The 20,690-nt window shown below is 19.4% G+C and overlaps 1 protein-coding gene across 1 annotated transcript in view; it reads right to left on the bottom strand.

Moving 5' to 3' along the window:
- The window catches only part of stau (double-stranded RNA-binding protein Staufen), a 261,511-nt gene extending 249,401 nt beyond the window's left edge, over positions 1–12,110 (bottom strand). The window contains exon 1 of the mRNA XM_065511992.1: positions 11,979–12,110. The gene's annotated coding sequence lies outside the window, so the exon portion shown is untranslated. The remainder of the gene's footprint in view (positions 1–11,978) is intronic.
- Between the last annotated feature and the right edge of the window lie 8,580 nt (positions 12,111–20,690).

Here is a 20,690-nt window from a genome sequence, read left to right as displayed (position 1 = left end):
GGAAACCACATACCGACCATCTGAATTTCTACTTGTTGTTTGAACATACAGCTCTTCACATGCCCGATCAGAAGACGACAAAAAGTTCTTCTTTGGAAGATTTTCCACCTCCCAAAAGCGCGAAATTGCCTTATCCAAGGTTATTTCGCAAAAATGTGAAACAATAGTAAGATTCGGATTGGTGTGACTAGAAACTGGACCGGTAAGAATCCACCCGAAAATGGTTTCTTGGGCTAAAAGAGATTCACAAACGTTATGTATAATCCCTGAACAAACAATCGACGGAAAAACGTCACCACCAATCAGCATATCAATTTTTGAACTGGAATAGAACTTCGGATCTGCTAATTGAATATCCGGAAGATTGGAAAATTTAAAAATAGAATAATTTTGAGAGGGGAGATTATTGGATAAATGAACCACTAGAGCTGTGACAGGAATTGAAATGTCGCTATTTGTGTTAGAACCTAATACCAAAGAACACTGATGTTGAACTTGTGCCGAAATTGTGTAGTTTAATCCCGAAATCTGAGCCTTAGTGGGATATGAGGGAAGCTTAAGAGTATTAAAAAGACGTTCGGAGATAAAGGTTCCCTCTGACCCAGAATCTATCAATGCTCTTACGTGATATTTCGTGCCTAAATGGAGTATATTCACCCAAGCTGTTCCCAGTAGAACACCCTTTGAATTCGAAGCGAAACAAGATTGAACTTGGCCTGAAGTTAGAGCATTAGTGGACTGTATTGAACTCGAAGTAGAAGGGGAAAACATGGCCGAACTAGGATTGAGTGTTGAACTGTAACTTGGACCTTGGTGAGAGGAATTGGAGTTATCAAATTCCTTATGAAGAAGAGTGTTGTGTCTTTTTTTGCATTTGAAACAACTATGCTTGCTAGTGCAGTTTCTTACACTATGCGTTTTTGAGAAGCAATTCAGACATAAACCCTCCTTTTTTATCTCGTTTAGGCGTTGTTCATAACTCATTTTCTGAAATTTAGGACACTTACGAATCGCATGTTCTTCTTTCGGACATAATTGACACTTGGGAATTGATACATTATTCTGGAAACTATGAACTTTTTTATTAGAAGTCAGATTAGAAATGTTCTTGGGTTTCGGATCATTATTTTTGGGATAGCTTGAACCACGTATCTCGGAAACCGATTCGAGAGTTCTATAGCGGTTAGTTAGGAATTCATCCAATTCTAACCACTTTGGGATTGATGTTTTATCTTTTAGCTGTTGTTCCCATAGTGTCAATGTATTCTCTGGCAGTTTGCTAGTGCATATGAATACGAAGATAGGACCCCAACTTTCAACGTCTATATTATATAGTTTTAGGATAGAGATACAGGAATTTATATCTCTTTGCAACTGTTTCAGAGCGTTGCCAGATTCAGCATGAGAAGCTTTTAGGTTAAAAAGGATCTTTAGTTGTCCATTAACCAATATCCGTCGGTTCTCATATCGCACACACAGATTTCTCCATGCTAATTCGAAACCCTGATTTGTTAACGGACTTTTTTGAACAATTTCCCTGGCTTCACCTGTTGTTTTTCTAGTCAAAAAGAATAACTTTTCAACATTGCTGGCCCGAGAATGGGATACGACAGCGGTAAACATGTCTCGGAAAGTGGGCCAGGCGGAATAGTCACCATGAAAAGTTTCGATTTCAACAGGTGGCAAGTGGAAACTTCCAGAATTGGAGGAAAATAAATTTTGGCCTAAATCATGTGAAGAACTGGGTCGAACAGAAATATCGGCTCGAGGTGGCAACACTTCGGGATTTGAAGTTTGCTTGTCACGAAGCTCATCGGAAATATTGGATAATTTGGTCAAGCAATTACAATAGGTAGTATAAGTATTTTTGTACTTTTCCTTAAAAGATTCCAAATCGATTGGATCATTCGTTTCAGTAGCCTCATTTTCTGCCTCGGCTAAGAAAGTTTCGTAGGCTATCCTAATGCGACTCCAGTTCGACTTCAGTTCGTAACGATGCACTTCGAGTGCATGAGGCGAAGTCAAAGGATACCTGTTGTCGTTTAAATCTGCCTCGAACTCAACAATGCTATCTGACAAACGAATAAATTGATCCAACGACATCTCGAAATTGAAATAATTTCAGAATTTGAAAAAAAAATAGTATGAAATGCGAACACAGTAATATTGAATACAAATTCCCTTGTATGAAGAACCAAATTTAAGATAAACAAATTCTTAAGATCGAAATTTAAAAAAATATATATGAAGGTATCAAATCTTTAAAATAGGGAACACAAAAATATATGATTCGACTTCAGAGAATGAACTAATTTGGTAAAAGGTTACTTCTTCTGATATTTTATAGAAAATTTTTAAAAATGTTAAATGAAGATTGCATTCATTTGAATCACTGTTTAAAAAAATGTTTGCACCTATTTTATTATCTGGAACTACGATCAGCTGATGCCTATGTAAAACCAACTAAAGTTCATTGACCTCTTATTTATTGGAAATAGAAATAAAAGTACTGGAAGGATTTGAAAATAATAGGCCTGTTCGCTTATCGACCAACAGAAATTTTTAAATTTTTAAAAAAAAATCACAAAAAAAATGTGATATGAGTATTTTGATAATATGTAGATGTAAATTAATTAAAATGTGGAAACAATAAAAAAATAGAAAATGAAACAGATACATACAATTATTTTTATATTGTATGGATTTGTTGTTTCTTTTCAAACATACATAGGTATAAGTTTGCCTTTGACGACAAGATTTCGGAGAAATAAGATTATTTTTTCTTCACAAATATTTCAACTTATCCATTCTTGTTGAATCCCCTTTTTCGTATACAAATAATATTTTCGCTCAAAGACCAGAACAATTTCACCAAAAAATTTAACGAACGTGCCTATTGTGATGGTTTACTTATCATAAAACAATGGAATGTAAGTAAATGCAAAACAGTGTTACCGTGGGGGTATTTGAATTATATTGTTTATTTTAAACTTTCTGTGTGGTCTAAAATACTTTTTTATGAAAAGTTAATAAATTTTATGAATAGATATGGTTTTAAATGTTTTAAAGATAAATTCTTAAACGATTTAGAAAACAATATACCTTCATGTTGCAAATTCTACTCGAAGTTTGAATTTTCCTTTTAATGACAAATTAGAATAAAGAAACTTTACTTTTCTTTTCTTTGGAAATTCAGAATTAACAAAGATTTTCAAGAAAAATAGTATAAATAAAATCTATTTGTGCCAAAAAAAAATTAATAATAATTTTGAAAATCTTTTTGCTTTTTCTTCTTTTACTTCTTCCTATAATTGTGTTATTAAAGGATAGTTGTTCACAGATTTTTCATAGTAGGAATAATAATATTTGTTTTGTGTTAATAACAAAACACTTCTATTGTGTTGAATGATATTAACATAAACAATTTTTCGGCAACACTGATGCTTTGGAATGCAAATTGGAAGTAAGTAGGAGAATCTAAGTAAGAGGAAAATAAAAGTACAACAAAAGGGGAAACGATGTTTGGATGAGATCAAAAAAAACTCGTAAGCATTAAGAGAGTGTAACTGCTCTTCAAAAAATATAAATGTAGGAGTAAGTAATAAGAGAGTGTAACTGCTCTTCAAAATATAAATGTAAGAGTAAATAAACTTGTATGGCAAATAAACAGAATATCATAAAGGGGTAAAGGTATGGAAGCTAAGTAGGGGAATAGGTTAAGAAAAAAAAACAATGAAATGGATTAAAACAAATTGCCCTTAAGGAAAAAATATAGGAGTAAAGGAGAATGCAAACAAAATTAAAATTTAGGGGGAATATGAACTGAAAAAGGAATTTAAAACTGAAATGGGAAATATTTGGAAGGAGAAAAAAGGGAATTTATCGAGTTGAAAAATAAATATATGTACATGCATGCATAAGAAAATATAGAGCAAAATCAAAAGATGCCCTACACAACGAACACGACGAACGACGAACGATTTGAAATTTGATATGTATATGTATGTATGTTTAATTGACTCACGGACAAATGATGATATTCTTCAGGCTCCAACGAATTTGGAACTTTGGATTTTGTTCCTTGTCTTTGTGGATGATTTTTATTGGGGTTTTTCTTCTCCTTGGGATTATTTCCTGCTTTTTTTTCAAAATTTGTTGTTGTTCGTTGCTTTTAATTTTATTTTGAATTTCGTTTCTATAATTTTTCTATGGACTTTCCCTTTTTTTCTTTTATTTTGCCTTATTTAAGTGTAAGTTTAACACGTTGTAATTATAATAAAAAAAACAACGACAGACTAGCTGTTTTTATATTGAAATGCACTTCCTAACTAAAGCTGAATAAATGCAAAATACCAAACGTACCTTTATGTTAGTTAGTTGATGAAGAGATGATGTTTATTTGAAATTTGTTGTAATGGTAATCCAACGCAACAACAAGAGAATAATAATGATTTCCAATCCGGTTCGTTGGGACCAAATGTTTAGCTCAAATATAGGGATGGTTGGAGAGGATCACTCTTGGAATGTAAATAAAATAAGTTTAATTATTTTATTTACTCGGCAAACCCAATAGGAAAAAGAACGAAATAAGAAAATAACAAAACAAAGGAATTAATGTTTTAGAACAAATTCAACGTTTTATTTTTTATGTGGTTGGAATTACCTTTTTTCTTCAATGGTTCAAGAACAATAAGAACAATTTTGTATAATGAAAAAACGGAAGCAGTGTTAGGACATGTTTGACGTTTCACTTTAGGCATTAATAAAAATTAGAAAGAGATAAATAGTTGTGTTTATAACTATTTATCTACGTAAACAACAGCTTTTGTATATGATTTATGAAGTATAGAGTATTTGGATGTTGTAGGGTTAAGAACATGGATATGTTACGTTGTTGGCGTAAACAGTCACAGTCCATCCTGAATCAGTACGCAGTGTATTGAGAAGTGGAGGTTATCATAGCCGCGTGCCCCTAAAAAAACCGTTCATGAAATTAATAAAGCCAAGCGGTTGGATTTCGCTAAGAAGCATATAAATGACGATGAAAGTTTTTGGAAAAATTTAGTCTTCAGCGACGAAAGTAAGTTTAACTTATTTGGATGCGATGGGAAACAAAAAGTCTGGCCAAAAAGAATGAACAGCTCCAAACTAAAAATCTGATCCCCACAGTAAAACATGGAGGCGGTTCCGTTATGGTTTGGGGATGTATGTCGGCGGCAGGGGTTGGTAATTTTGCTTTTATTGAGACAACGATGGATCGTTTTATGTATTTGAAGCAGTGTTTGTATTGCTTGCTTGAAATTAGCAAAAGCACCTAAAAAGATGCTTTGCTTACAGTTTTTCAGCAATTGCGTCCAAGTTATAGTCAAACAGCAAAAGTCAAAAAATAAAAAAATGCTTATTAGCTTATAGTGATTCAGTGAGAAGTTATCTGCTTGCGCAGCCAGTCACAGCGATTAAATTCACAAATGCTGAAAAGCTGTGAGCATTTCAGCATTTTGGTTTTTTCCTATGCTTTTGCTGTGCTTTTTGCTGTGCTCTTTCACTTACAAACAACTGCTTCATGTTTTTCTTAATGTTCATAAATAATGTACGTATGTGTGTATGTATGTACATTTCAAAGAGAATGTGCAAACACACATTTAATTTCTGAATATTAAAAAAACCTTAAGCAGTTATTTGTAAGTGAAAGAGCACAGCAAAAGCATAGGTAAAAACAAAAATACTGAAATGTTCACAGCATTTCAGCATTTGTGAATTTAATCGCTGTGACAGGCTGTGCAAGCAGATAACTTCTCACTGTATCACTATAAGCTAATAAGCAGTTTTTTATTTTTTGACTTTGCTGTTTGACTTTGCTTGTTTATTTTCTCGTAGTTGTAGTTAAGCAAATAAGTAAAACTGAAACACAGTGAAGCAAAAACAAACTCTGATTTGAACCTATTAAGAGATAATCTTAAGGATTCAGTATCCAAAATGGGCTTGTCTGGAAGCTGGGTCTTCCAACAAGATAACGACCCCAAACATACTGCGGCATTGTAAAGGAATGGCTGCTGTACAATGTACCAAAACAGCTGCACTCTCCACCCCAGTCGCCTGACTTAAACCCGATTGAAAATGTGTGGGATGAATTGGACCGTAGAGTAAGAAAAACAACGATTAAGAGCAAACAGGACCTAAAAAATTCTGTAATCAGAGAATGGTCGAAAATTTCTTCGGAAACAACCAGTGAGCTGGTCTATTCCATGAAAAGACGTCTAAATGCTGTGTTAGAGAGTAAAGGAGGTGCAACAAAATAATCACCTTTATTCTATTTGGCGTCGTCGACATCGTCGTCAATATTGAGTCAAAAAATGGTATATGTTTCTCCGATATCGATAACAATTGGAAACTTTTGACAGAATTTTATACTTTTATAAGTCGTGTTAAAGTAGAAAACGCTGTCAGAAGTTTCCAATTGTTATAGATATCGGCGTAACATATACCATTTTTTGACTCGATATTGACGACGATGTCGATGACGCCAAATAGGATAAGGGTGATTAATAAATCATTTTTTTTATGAAATAGAACTTTAATGTATAGAGTATGTATACTTTTTTGTGTTTTAAAAACTGAATTTTCTTAATTTTTTTATTAAAAAATTTGATTCTGAAAAAAAATTTATTTTTAAATAGTTTAGTTTTTTACAGGGAGTGCTACAATATAAATTTTGGAAAAAAAAATTTTGAAAGTTTTGCATAAATTGCAGTTTCTTGTAGTTTTCTGTGCGACTGTATTTGTACGTCGAAATTTTTTAAATGGATCATTTATGTTATTTTTATTATAAACGTAATTGAAAAAATATACTTTTTTTCGATACTTTTATAACGTCAATGATTATTTGGCCAACTCCTGTATGCAATTTCTAATATTTTTTGCGATGGATCAAGTGTGTTTTTCTTAAATATACACCAAATTGCAGGCAATTACATGAATAACCTAATTTTTTCGATGCTTTTAAAACGTCCATGATTGTTTGGCCAAACCATGTATATATAATCCGAAATTTGAATGAGCAATTTTTTTTTCAATCACATATTTTATTCTTTATTTTTGGACTAAATTTCAGCCACTTACATGCAATTTTTTGATACTTTAAAACGTCTTTGCTTTTTTGGCCATACCCTGTATTTGAACATCGAAATATTTATCGATCGGTTATGTTATTCTTAATACAAATACCAAATTTCAAACATTTTTATGAACAAATAAAGAAGTTATGGATTTTTGGCCGGAATTGACCACAGAGCGTTGTTTCCGTATATAAATACAGCTTAACCAAAGACGATGGCACCAAACAGTATAATGGAAACATGGTTCTCACTTTCAAACTATATAATTTACCAAAAGTCATCGATGTAGCCTGGTATAAAGTAAAAGTAAAGACATATTTCCCTAATCCCATGTGCTGCCGTAATTGCCAGCTTCTGTGACACACTAAAAATAGATGTACTAACCCAGCTTCTTGTGAAAGCTGTAATTTACCACCACACCAACCAGCAGAATGTACCCGTTTACAATGTGCTAATTGCAGTAATGATCACCCAGCTTACGACAAAAACTGTCCACGTCCACAACTAAACAAAACAAGAAAGTGAATACAACAACAGCAACAACTTCAAAATAAAGATTAAACATCAATAATCAACCTTCAGATAACTTTATTTCTCCTCTTGGGAAACTAACCCAAGAACTTTTGACAAATCATCAATATTTTATATTATCATCCAAAATGGATGTTAATCTTGATAGCTAATTGAGATTATGCATCATGGAATCGTGCTCTATTATATCTATCAATTGTAAATTAACTGTTACAATTTCGTTACGAATTTAACTATGGCTAATTTTAAGATATTGCAAGGGAACATGAATAGTTTCATTAACAATATCAGTGAGCTGCTGCTACTAATTAAGCTGCTGCTACTAATTTATAGACAGCAATACTGAGTATTAAGAATTTTAAAATTTAAAATATTACTGAAATCAGTCGGTATTTCAAAAAATCGTTTCGAAAAAACTTTTATTGTTTATACGATAGTATTACAAATATTTTATTTCTTTGTTGATCGATATTTTTCTGAAAATTTTATTTTTATTTTATATTTTCTTGACATTTTTATTTGCCTTATTTGTTTTTATAAATACATACTTGGTACATATGAAAATAAAAAGCTTTTGAATTGTTTTAAACAAATTTTAAATACCGATCATAAATCGAAAAAATCATTTGTATTTTTTGAAAATCTAATACAAATTTTGTTTAGACGATGAAATTGTATTATAATACTTGAGTTTTTGACAAATATTAATACTCAGTATTGCCGTCTATAAATACCTTTAAGGAGCACAATCCATCATTAAGATAATTTCAATCCGATTCCACCTACTTCTACAATTCTCCACTCAATACCACTTCAAGACAAAAAATTCAACTCAGGTCTCGTTTTATGCGATAGATGCGTTCCATAAATAGAATTCGCATAAAACGAATTGAATTCATATAAAAACTAATGATCCGTTCCAAAATTCTAAAAAACATAAATTCAGATTTTAATTAAAAAGTCAGATCAAAATCGCATAAAAAAATCAACAAAAATATATTTATTTAATTTATTTAAACAATGAAAACAAAATACGTTAAAAAAAATAAACAAAAATATTTATAATTACAGAAAAAATGAAAATGATCCAAAAAAAAAATGAGCTAACACATTTTTTAAGGAAATTCTGTAAATATGCATGATTAATCTGAATCACTGAATAATTGTCTGCATCGGTTTGGATGCATATTGTCATCATATGGTAAAATATCGTTTTCATCCCTAGAATTAATCTAGTGAATAGGGGACGAAATCGAAGAATTTTTAGGAGCTTCAATTGCTTCTTTTCTCGCAAAATAATTTGTCATTAAACTTTGCGATTTTGAATTTTTAAGTTACTTATGCAACTCTTGATATCCGAAAAACAGATCAGTCAGTCCGCGATGAATCTTTAATTCTCTTCCCGTATCTCAATCTATATTAAGAATTTGATATTGTAAAAAACAAACTACCTATAACTATTATATCAGTGATGCAAAATTGGTTTAATTTAAAAATGGTAAAAAGTTAAGGCCCTTAAAGGCTCGGTTATGTAAATGAAGAATTAAAAAAAAGCTTAAAAACTATCTAAAATTTCAAAATATTTTAAAATTCTAAAAAAAAATTTTATTTTAAAATCGCATAAATTTGAATTCGCATAAAACGAGACCTGAGTGTATATACACATCTGCTCAAAATAATAGATACACCTAATTGGAAAAAATTTAAATGGCGGTAACATTGAAAATTTCCTCGCAAGCGTTAAGAATACATCATATTATTAAAATTTCTATCTGGCAATGTCATGTCAGTCAAAAATCTAGCAACTATTTGCTTTCATGTTGATTTTTAAAAACGAATTTATTTGAATTACAAAAAATTATTTGCTCATAAAAATAGATACACATCAGTAATTTGTAATTTGTTTATATACAATTTTTTGTTCCTATTTACGTGAAACAGTAAGTATAATTTAAATTTTAGCAACAATTTTATAAGAAATAGGACTCTTTTGAAGAAAATGGGACGAAATCATCATTGTACCGAAGATGAGAAAAAAATTGTTCAAACGATGAGAAATCAAGGAAAATCATTACGGGAAATAGCAAAGAGCATAGGAAGATCTTTACATTTTGTCCAAAATGCTTTATCTAAAAAACAAAAAAGAGAAACTCGCGGTAGACCAAAGAAAACCAGTCCAGAAACAGATAGGCGGATCGTCCTTATGGTTAAAAAAGACCCTTTCATATCATCGAAAGCTATTTCTGCGGAGCTATGTAACGAAATCAGTCCACAAACAGTTCGTCGTCGTCTTTTACAAGCTAAATTGCCGGGAAGAATTGCCAGAAAAGTGCCACTAATGCGCCAAAAAAATATCAAGACAAGATTAGAATTTGCTAAAGAGCACTTACAATGGTCCGGGTGTGAAGGCGAAAAAAAATGGAGAAATATTTTATGGAGCGACGAAACAAAAATAAATTTGTTTGGAAACGACTGCCAAAGAAATGTACGCCGACCAAAAGGAAAAGAATTCCACGTTAAATTTACAAAAAAGACGGTAAAACATGGCGGGGGAAACATAATGGTTTGGGGTTGCTTTTCATGGAATGGTGTTGGTCCGATATTCCGAATAGAAGATACCATGAATGCTAGTGGGTATAGAGACATATTGGAAAACGTAATGCTTCCATATGCATCGGAAAATATGCCATTAATATGGACATTCCAGCAGGACAACGACCCAAAACATAGTTCAAGATTAGTTAAAAACTGGTTCTTGGAGAATAACGTACCTGTTTTAAGCTGGCCCAGCCAATCCCCTGATTTAAACCCAATAGAAAACTTGTGGAGTGAATTAAAGATAAGGCTTTCGAAGGAAGTTTTCAAAAATAAAGACGATTTATGGGAGAAAACGCAAAAAATATGGTACGAGATTCCATTGGAGAAGTGTCAGAACTTGATATCCAGTATGCCCAGAAGAGTGGAGAAAGTTTTACAAAACAAAGGTGGATATACTGGATACTAGCTTTACTTTAATAATAAACTAATTTTTTTAAGATAAAATTTATTAGCTTTTGTTTAATAAGAATTTTTAAAAATGTATCTATTATTATGAGCACCGAATTTTTCGAAATTTAATTTACTTTATAATATTTATTATTAATTATGAAATATTTTGTTTTTGTTTTTTACTCTCCTTTTAACTATAAATAAAAATCGACTTATTATTTTTTTTCGTTTTTAAAAAATAAATTTTGGTGTATCTATTATTTTGAGCAGATGTGTATATAACCATGCTAATCTTTCAGACAACTAACTATATTAAATTCTACATATGCCACAAAATTAGTTATTGCTAATTGGATTACAGATCCTTATTAATTGCTAACCACTTCACCAGCAAATGGTCAGAATACTCCTCTGATAATAACTTTTTCCAAGGCTTCCTTCAAATGAGAGTCACATCGAACTAACCTATGAGACTGCAAGAAGTTCCCACCCAAGGAAATATACTACAAATCTATAAATTTACAACACAAATTGGAACCGATATTTAATTAGTTACTTTTATTTTGAAACTCCTATCTATATAAATGAATTTTATTATTCTTTGTAAATATCTCCAACTTTATTTTTAATTTACCAAGAGCCGATAGCCTGTGTAGCTAGTGCTCATTTTGTGTAATATTAGATTTCTAATTAATTATAAATTTAATAAATAATAATATAATGCAAATATGATTTTATGAAAATAATACAATTGATGTTTTTTGAATCCTTAAAAATAGTTCCAAAAACCCACAAAAGGTGTCATAGTAAGCCGGCTTCGCTAAAATCATTATCTCTATGAAGTACTGTCATATAAATTGAAAAAGGAATTTGATGTTCACCATATTAATAAACAGTACCATATTATATGTATGTATATCATATTAAAGGTATTTTGAACCACTATTCACAATGAACAGATCATTTTCTAAATATTGACTTTAAATAGGCAAACGTTTTTTGTGCTTATAATTATGAGAGCTATCAACACCAAAAAAATTGTTAAAATGCAAGCTGTTTCGATGATCTTGACAGGGACGAGTATGAATACGCCTTGAGTGTATAACTCAGGAATTATGGAGCCATATTAGGCTCCAGCTTAATTTTATAAACTTTTGTTGTGAGACACTGTATATATGCACTAAATATGAATACCTACATTGTATACACATTTGTTTGTATTATGTTTTCGAGCAGCAATATGTCAACGGTACATAGAAAATTACTCGCAAGATATTAAAATATGTGTGAATGCATAATTTATTTGCAAAAGAAGTGTCATGTTAAATGTACATTTAACCTCACCTTGAATATTAACAATTTAAATATTTTGTAAATTGTACACTTTTCAATTAATAATTTTATTCTTTTATAAATACAAATTGTAATACATAGAAATACACATCAAGGAACAACAAAAAACTTGTTTTTTTATTGATGCTAAAATACCAGTTACTCAACCAAAGTAAATTAATAAAGTAGACTCAGTAGAACAGCTGACTATTTTTTTTACTTTGGTCTGAACTGTCAATTCACTTGTGGTTGTTGTGGCGAAAAATACAACAAGCCCAAAAGCAAAAACAACAACAGGTAACTTTGACAGCTCAGACCTTAAACCAAAAACAAAATTGCTTGTGGTTTTAGTAAATGTTGTATTTGTTGTAGTACTGTCGCTACTTTATTAATTTACTTTGTACTCAACCACAAAATCACATCCCGCTGTTGCCAGATCATTTTTGTCAAAGATTATTACTAGGGTTTTTATGCCGAAAAAAGACAGAAAACAAGTTTGAACCAAGATGTATTAACAAGGTGGCAGCGTAACTACAACAATTACAACAATACAAGAACAATAATCATTTTTGTTTGTGTAAAACCGTGCAAAGTGTCAAAAAAAAAATTCACAAAAACGCACTTTTATAAATGAAATAGTTTTTTTTAACACTTTTAAATATTTTATACACATAATGCGGTGAGAAATACTCACTTTTTTAAATATAAAATAATCTTTTTAATCTTATAACAAATTTAAAAATTTTTGTAAACAAGCTTTTGACATTTCACAAGGCAAAACAAGAGTAGAGCAAAAAAATAGTCAGCTGGCGTTACGCTGCCACCTGGTTAAATATGCCTTGGTTTGAACTCTATTTTGTTCACCAAAAAACAGTGAAATGTCTTTTACAGTTTTTTGCCTATATCTCGGCAATAATAGACCGCTTATTATTATTATTATAATTATTATTATTAATTATTATTATTAATTATTATTATTAATTATTATTATTAATTATTATTATTAATTATTATTATTAATTATTATTATTAATTATTATTATTAATTATTATTATTAATTATTATTATTAATTATTATTATTAATTATTATTATTAATTATTATTATTAATTATTATTATTAATTATTATTATTAATTATTATTATTAATTATTATTATTAATTATTATTATTAATTATTATTATTAATTATTATTATTAATTATTATTATTAATTATTATTATTAATTATTATTATTAATTATTATTATTAATTATTATTATTAATTATTATTATTAATTATTATTATTAATTATTATTATTAATTATTATTATTAATTATTATTATTAATTATTATTATTAATTATTATTATTAATTATTATTATTAATTATTATTATTAATTATTATTATTAATTATTATTATTAATTATTATTATTAATTATTATTATTAATTATTATTATTAATTATTATTATTAATTATTATTATTAATTATTATTATTAATTATTATTATTAATTATTATTATTAATTATTATTATTAATTATTATTATTAATTATTATTATTAATTATTATTATTAATTATTATTATTAATTATTATTATTAATTATTATTATTAATTATTATTATTAATTATTATTATTAATTATTATTATTAATTATTATTATTAATTATTATTATTAATTATTATTATTAATTATTATTATTAATTATTATTATTAATTATTATTATTAATTATTATTATTAATTATTATTATTAATTATTATTATTAATTATTATTATTAATTATTATTATTAATTATTATTATTAATTATTATTATTAATTATTATTATTAATTATTATTAATTATTATTATTAATTATTATTATTAATTATTATTATTAATTATTATTATTAATTATTATTATTAATTATTATTATTAATTATTATTATTAATTATTATTATTAATTATTATTATTAATTATTATTATTAATTATTATTATTAATTATTATTATTAATTATTATTATTAATTATTATTATTAATTATTATTATTAATTATTATTATTAATTATTATTATTAATTATTATTATTAATTATTATTATTAATTATTATTATTAATTATTATTATTAATTATTATTATTAATTATTATTATTAATTATTATTATTAATTATTATTATTAATTATTATTATTAATTATTATTATTAATTATTATTATTAATTATTATTATTAATTATTATTATTAATTATTATTATTAATTATTATTATTAATTATTATTATTAATTATTATTATTAATTATTATTATTAATTATTATTATTAATTATTATTATTAATTATTATTATTAATTATTATTATTAATTATTATTATTAATTATTATTATTAATTATTATTATTAATTATTATTATTAATTATTATTATTAATTATTATTATTAATTATTATTATTAATTATTATTATTAATTATTATTATTAATTATTATTATTAATTATTATTATTAATTATTATTATTAATTATTATTATTAATTATTATTATTAATTATTATTATTAATTATTATTATTAATTATTATTATTAATTATTATTATTAATTATTATTATTAATTATTATTATTAATTATTATTATTAATTATTATTATTAATTATTATTATTAATTATTATTATTAATTATTATTATTAATTATTATTATTAATTATTATTATTAATTATTATTATTAATTATTATTATTAATTATTATTATTAATTATTATTATTAATTATTATTATTAATTATTATTATTAATTATTATTATTAATTATTATTATTAATTATTATTATTAATTATTATTATTAATTATTATTATTAATTATTATTATTAATTATTATTATTAATTATTATTATTAATTATTATTATTAATTATTATTATTAATTATTATTATTAATTATTATTATTAATTATTATTATTAATTATTATTATTAATTATTATTATTAATTATTATTATTAATTATTATTATTAATTATTATTATTAATTATTATTATTATTAATTATTATTATTAATTATTATTATTAATTATTATTATTAATTATTATTATTAATTATTATTATTAATTATTATTATTAATTATTATTATTAATTATTATTATTAATTATTATTATTAATTATTATTATTATTAATTATTATTATTAATTATTATTATTAATTATTATTATTAATTATTATTATTAATTATTATTATTAATTATTATTATTAATTATTATTATTAATTATTATTATTAATTATTATTATTAATTATTATTATTAATTATTATTATTAATTATTATTATTAATTATTATTATTAATTATTATTATTAATTATTATTATTAATTATTATTATTAATTATTATTATTAATTATTATTATTAATTATTATTATTAATTATTATTATTAATTATTATTATTAATTATTATTATTAATTATTATTATTAATTATTATTATTAATTATTATTATTAATTATTATTATTAATTATTATTATTAATTATTATTATTAATTATTATTATTAATTATTATTATTAATTATTATTATTAATTATTATTATTAATTATTATTATTAATTATTATTATTAATTATTATTATTAATTATTATTATTAATTATTATTATTAATTATTATTATTAATTATTATTATTAATTATTATTATTAATTATTATTATTAATTATTATTATTAATTATTATTATTAATTATTATTATTAATTATTATTATTAATTATTATTATTAATTATTATTATTAATTATTATTATTAATTATTATTATTAATTATTATTATTAATTATTATTATTAATTATTATTATTAATTATTATTATTAATTATTATTATTAATTATTATTATTAATTATTATTATTAATTATTATTATTAATTATTATTATTAATTATTATTATTAATTATTATTATTAATTATTATTATTAATTATTATTATTAATTATTATTATTAATTATTATTATTAATTATTATTATTAATTATTATTATTAATTATTATTATTAATTATTATTATTAATTATTATTATTAATTATTATTATTAATTATTATTATTAATTATTATTATTAATTATTATTATTAATTATTATTATTAATTATTATTATTAATTATTATTATTAATTATTATTATTAATTATTATTATTAATTATTATTATTAATTATTATTATTAATTATTATTATTAATTATTATTATTAATTATTATTATTAATTATTATTATTAATTATTATTATTAATTATTATTATTAATTATTATTATTAATTATTATTATTAATTATTATTATTAATTATTATTATTAATTATTATTATTAATTATTATTATTAATTATTATTATTAATTATTATTATTAATTATTATTATTAATTATTATTATTAATTATTATTATTAATTATTATTATTAATTATTATTATTAATTATTATTATTAATTATTATTATTAATTATTATTATTAATTATTATTATTAATTATTATTATTAATTATTATTATTAATTATTATTATTAATTATTATTATTAATTATTATTATTAATTATTATTATTAATTATTATTATTAATTATTATTATTAATTATTATTATTAATTATTATTATTAATTATTATTATTAATTATTATTATTAATTATTATTATTAATTATTATTATTAATTATTATTATTAATTATTATTATTAATTATTATTATTAATTATTATTATTAATTATTATTATTAATTATTATTATTAATTATTATTATTAATTATTATTATTAATTATTATTATTAATTATTATTATTAATTATTATTATTAATTATTATTATTAATTATTATTATTAATTATTATTATTAATTATTATTATTAATTATTATTATTAATTATTATTATTAATTATTATTATTAATTATTATTATTAATTATTATTATTAATTATTATTATTAATTATTATTATTAATTATTATTATTAATTATTATTATTAATTATTATTATTAATTATTATTATTAATTATTATTATTAATTATTATTATTAATTATTATTATTAATTATTATTATTAATTATTATTATTAATTATTATTATTAATTATTATTATTAATTATTATTATTAATTATTATTATTAATTATTATTATTAATTATTATTATTAATTATTATTATTAATTATTATTATTAATTATTATTATTAATTATTATTATTAATTATTATTATTAATTATTATTATTAATTATTATTATTAATTATTATTATTAATTATTATTATTAATTATTATTATTAATTATTATTATTAATTATTATTATTAATTATTATTATTAATTATTATTATTAATTATTATTATTAATTATTATTATTAATTATTATTATTAATTATTATTATTAATTATTATTATTAATTATTATTATTAATTATTATTATTAATTATTATTATTAATTATTATTATTAATTATTATTATTAATTATTATTATTAATTATTATTATTAATTATTATTATTAATTATTATTATTAATTATTATTATTAATTATTATTATTAATTATTATTATTAATTATTATTATTATTATTATTATTAATTATTATTATTAATTATTATTATTAATTATTATTATTAATTATTATTATTAATTATTATTATTAATTATTATTATTAATTATTATTATTAATTATTATTATTAATTATTATTATTAATTATTATTATTAATTATTATTATTAATTATTATTATTAATTATTATTATTAATTATTATTATTAATTATTATTATTAATTATTATTATTAATTATTATTATTAATTATTATTATTAATTATTATTATTAATTATTATTATTAATTATTATTATTAATTATTATTATTAATTATTATTATTAATTATTATTATTAATTATTATTATTAATTATTATTATTAATTATTATTATTAATTATTATTATTAATTATTATTATTAATTATTATTATTAATTATTATTATTAATTATTATTATTATTATTATTATTATTATTATTATTATTATTATTATTATTATTATTATTATTATTATTATTATTATTATTATTATTATTATTATTATTATTATTATTATTATTATTATTATTATTATTATTATTATTATTATTATTATTATTATTATTATTAATTATTATTATTAATTATTATTATTAATTATTATTATTAATTATTATTATTAATTATTATTATTAATTATTATTATTAATTATTATTATTAATTATTATTATTAATTATTATTATTAATTATTATTATTAATTATTATTATTATTATTATTATTATTATTATTATTATTATTATTATTATTATTATTATTATTATTATTATTATTATTATTATTATTATTATTATTATTATTATTATTATTATTATTATTATTATTATTATTATTATTATTATTATTATTATTATTATTATTATTATTATTATTATTATTATTATTATTATTATTATTATTATTATTATTATTATTATTATTATTATTATTATTATTATTATTATTATTATTATTATTATTATTATTATTATTATTATTATTATTATTATTATTATTATTATTATTATTATTATTATTATTATTATTATTATTATTATTATTATTATTATTATTATTATTATTATTATTATTATTATTATTATTATTATTATTATTATTATTATTATTATTATTATTATTATTATTATTATTATTATTATTATTATTATTATTATTATTATTATTATTATTATTATTATTATTATTATTATTATTATTATTATTATTATTATTATTATTATTATTATTATTATTATTATTATTATTATTATTATTATTATTATTATTATTATTATTATTATTATTATTATTATTATTATTATTATTATTATTATTATTATTATTATTATTATTATTATTATTATTATTATTATTATTATTATTATTATTATTATTATTATTATTATTATTATTATTATTATTATTATTATTATTATTATTATTATTATTATTATTATTATTATTATTATTATTATTATTATTATTATTATTATTATTATTATTATTATTATTATTATTATTATTATTATTATTATTATTATTATTATTATTATTATTATTATTATTATTATTATTATTATTATTATTATTATTATTATTATTATTATTATTATTATTATTATTATTATTATTATTATTATTATTATTATTATTATTATTATTATTATTATTATTATTATTATTATTATTATTATTATTATTATTATTATTATTATTATTATTATTATTATTATTATTATTATTATTATTATTATTATTATTATTATTATTATTATTATTATTATTATTATTATTATTATTATTATTATTATTATTATTATTATTATTATTATTATTATTATTATTATTATTATTATTATTATTATTATTATTATTATTATTATTATTATTATTATTATTATTATTATTATTATTATTATTATTATTATTATTATTATTATTATTATTATTATTATTATTATTATTATTATTATTATTATTATTATTATTATTATTATTATTATTATTATTATTATTATTATTATTATTATTATTATTATTATTATTATTATTATTATTATTATTATTATTATTATTATTATTATTATTATTATTATTATTATTATTATTATTATTATTATTATTATTATTATTATTATTATTATTATTATTATTATTATTATTATTATTATTATTATTATTATTATTATTATTATTATTATTATTATTATTATTATTATTATTATTATTATTATTATTATTATTATTATTATTATTATTATTATTATTATTATTATTATTATTATTATTATTATTATTATTATTATTATTATTATTATTATTATTATTATTATTATTATTATTATTATTATTATTATTATTATTATTATTATTATTATTATTATTATTATTATTATTATTATTATTATTATTATTATTATTATTATTATTATTATTATTATTATTATTATTATTATTATTATTATTATTATTATTATTATTATTATTATTATTATTATTATTATTATTATTATTATTATTATTATTATTATTATTATTATTATTATTATTATTATTATTATTATTATTATTATTATTATTATTATTATTATTATTATTATTATTATTATTATTATTATTATTATTATTATTATTATTATTATTATTATTATTATTATTATTATTATTATTATTATTATTATTATTATTATTATTATTATTATTATTATTATTATTATTATTATTATTATTATTTATTATTATTATTATTATTATTATTATTATTATTATTATTATTATTATTATTATTATTATTATTATTATTATTATTATTATTATTATTATTATTATTATTATTATTATTATTATTATTATTATTATTATTATTATTATTATTATTATTATTATTATTATTATTATTATTATTATTATTATTATTATTATTATTATTATTATTATTATTATTATTATTATTATTATTATTATTATTATTATTATTATTATTATTATTATTATTATTATTATTATTATTATTATTATTATTATTATTATTATTATTATTATTATTATTATTATTATTATTATTATTATTATTATTATTATTATTATTATTATTATTATTATTATTATTATTATTATTATTATTATTATTATTATTATTATTATTATTATTATTATTATTATTA

The sequence above is a fragment of the Calliphora vicina genome, chromosome 5 (assembly GCF_958450345.1).
Source record: "Calliphora vicina chromosome 5, idCalVici1.1, whole genome shotgun sequence".
NCBI classification, from domain to species: Eukaryota; Metazoa; Arthropoda; class Insecta; order Diptera; family Calliphoridae; genus Calliphora; species Calliphora vicina.
The sequence above is the reverse complement of the archived record's forward strand: the minus strand, read 5'-3'. Positions and strand labels throughout refer to the sequence as shown.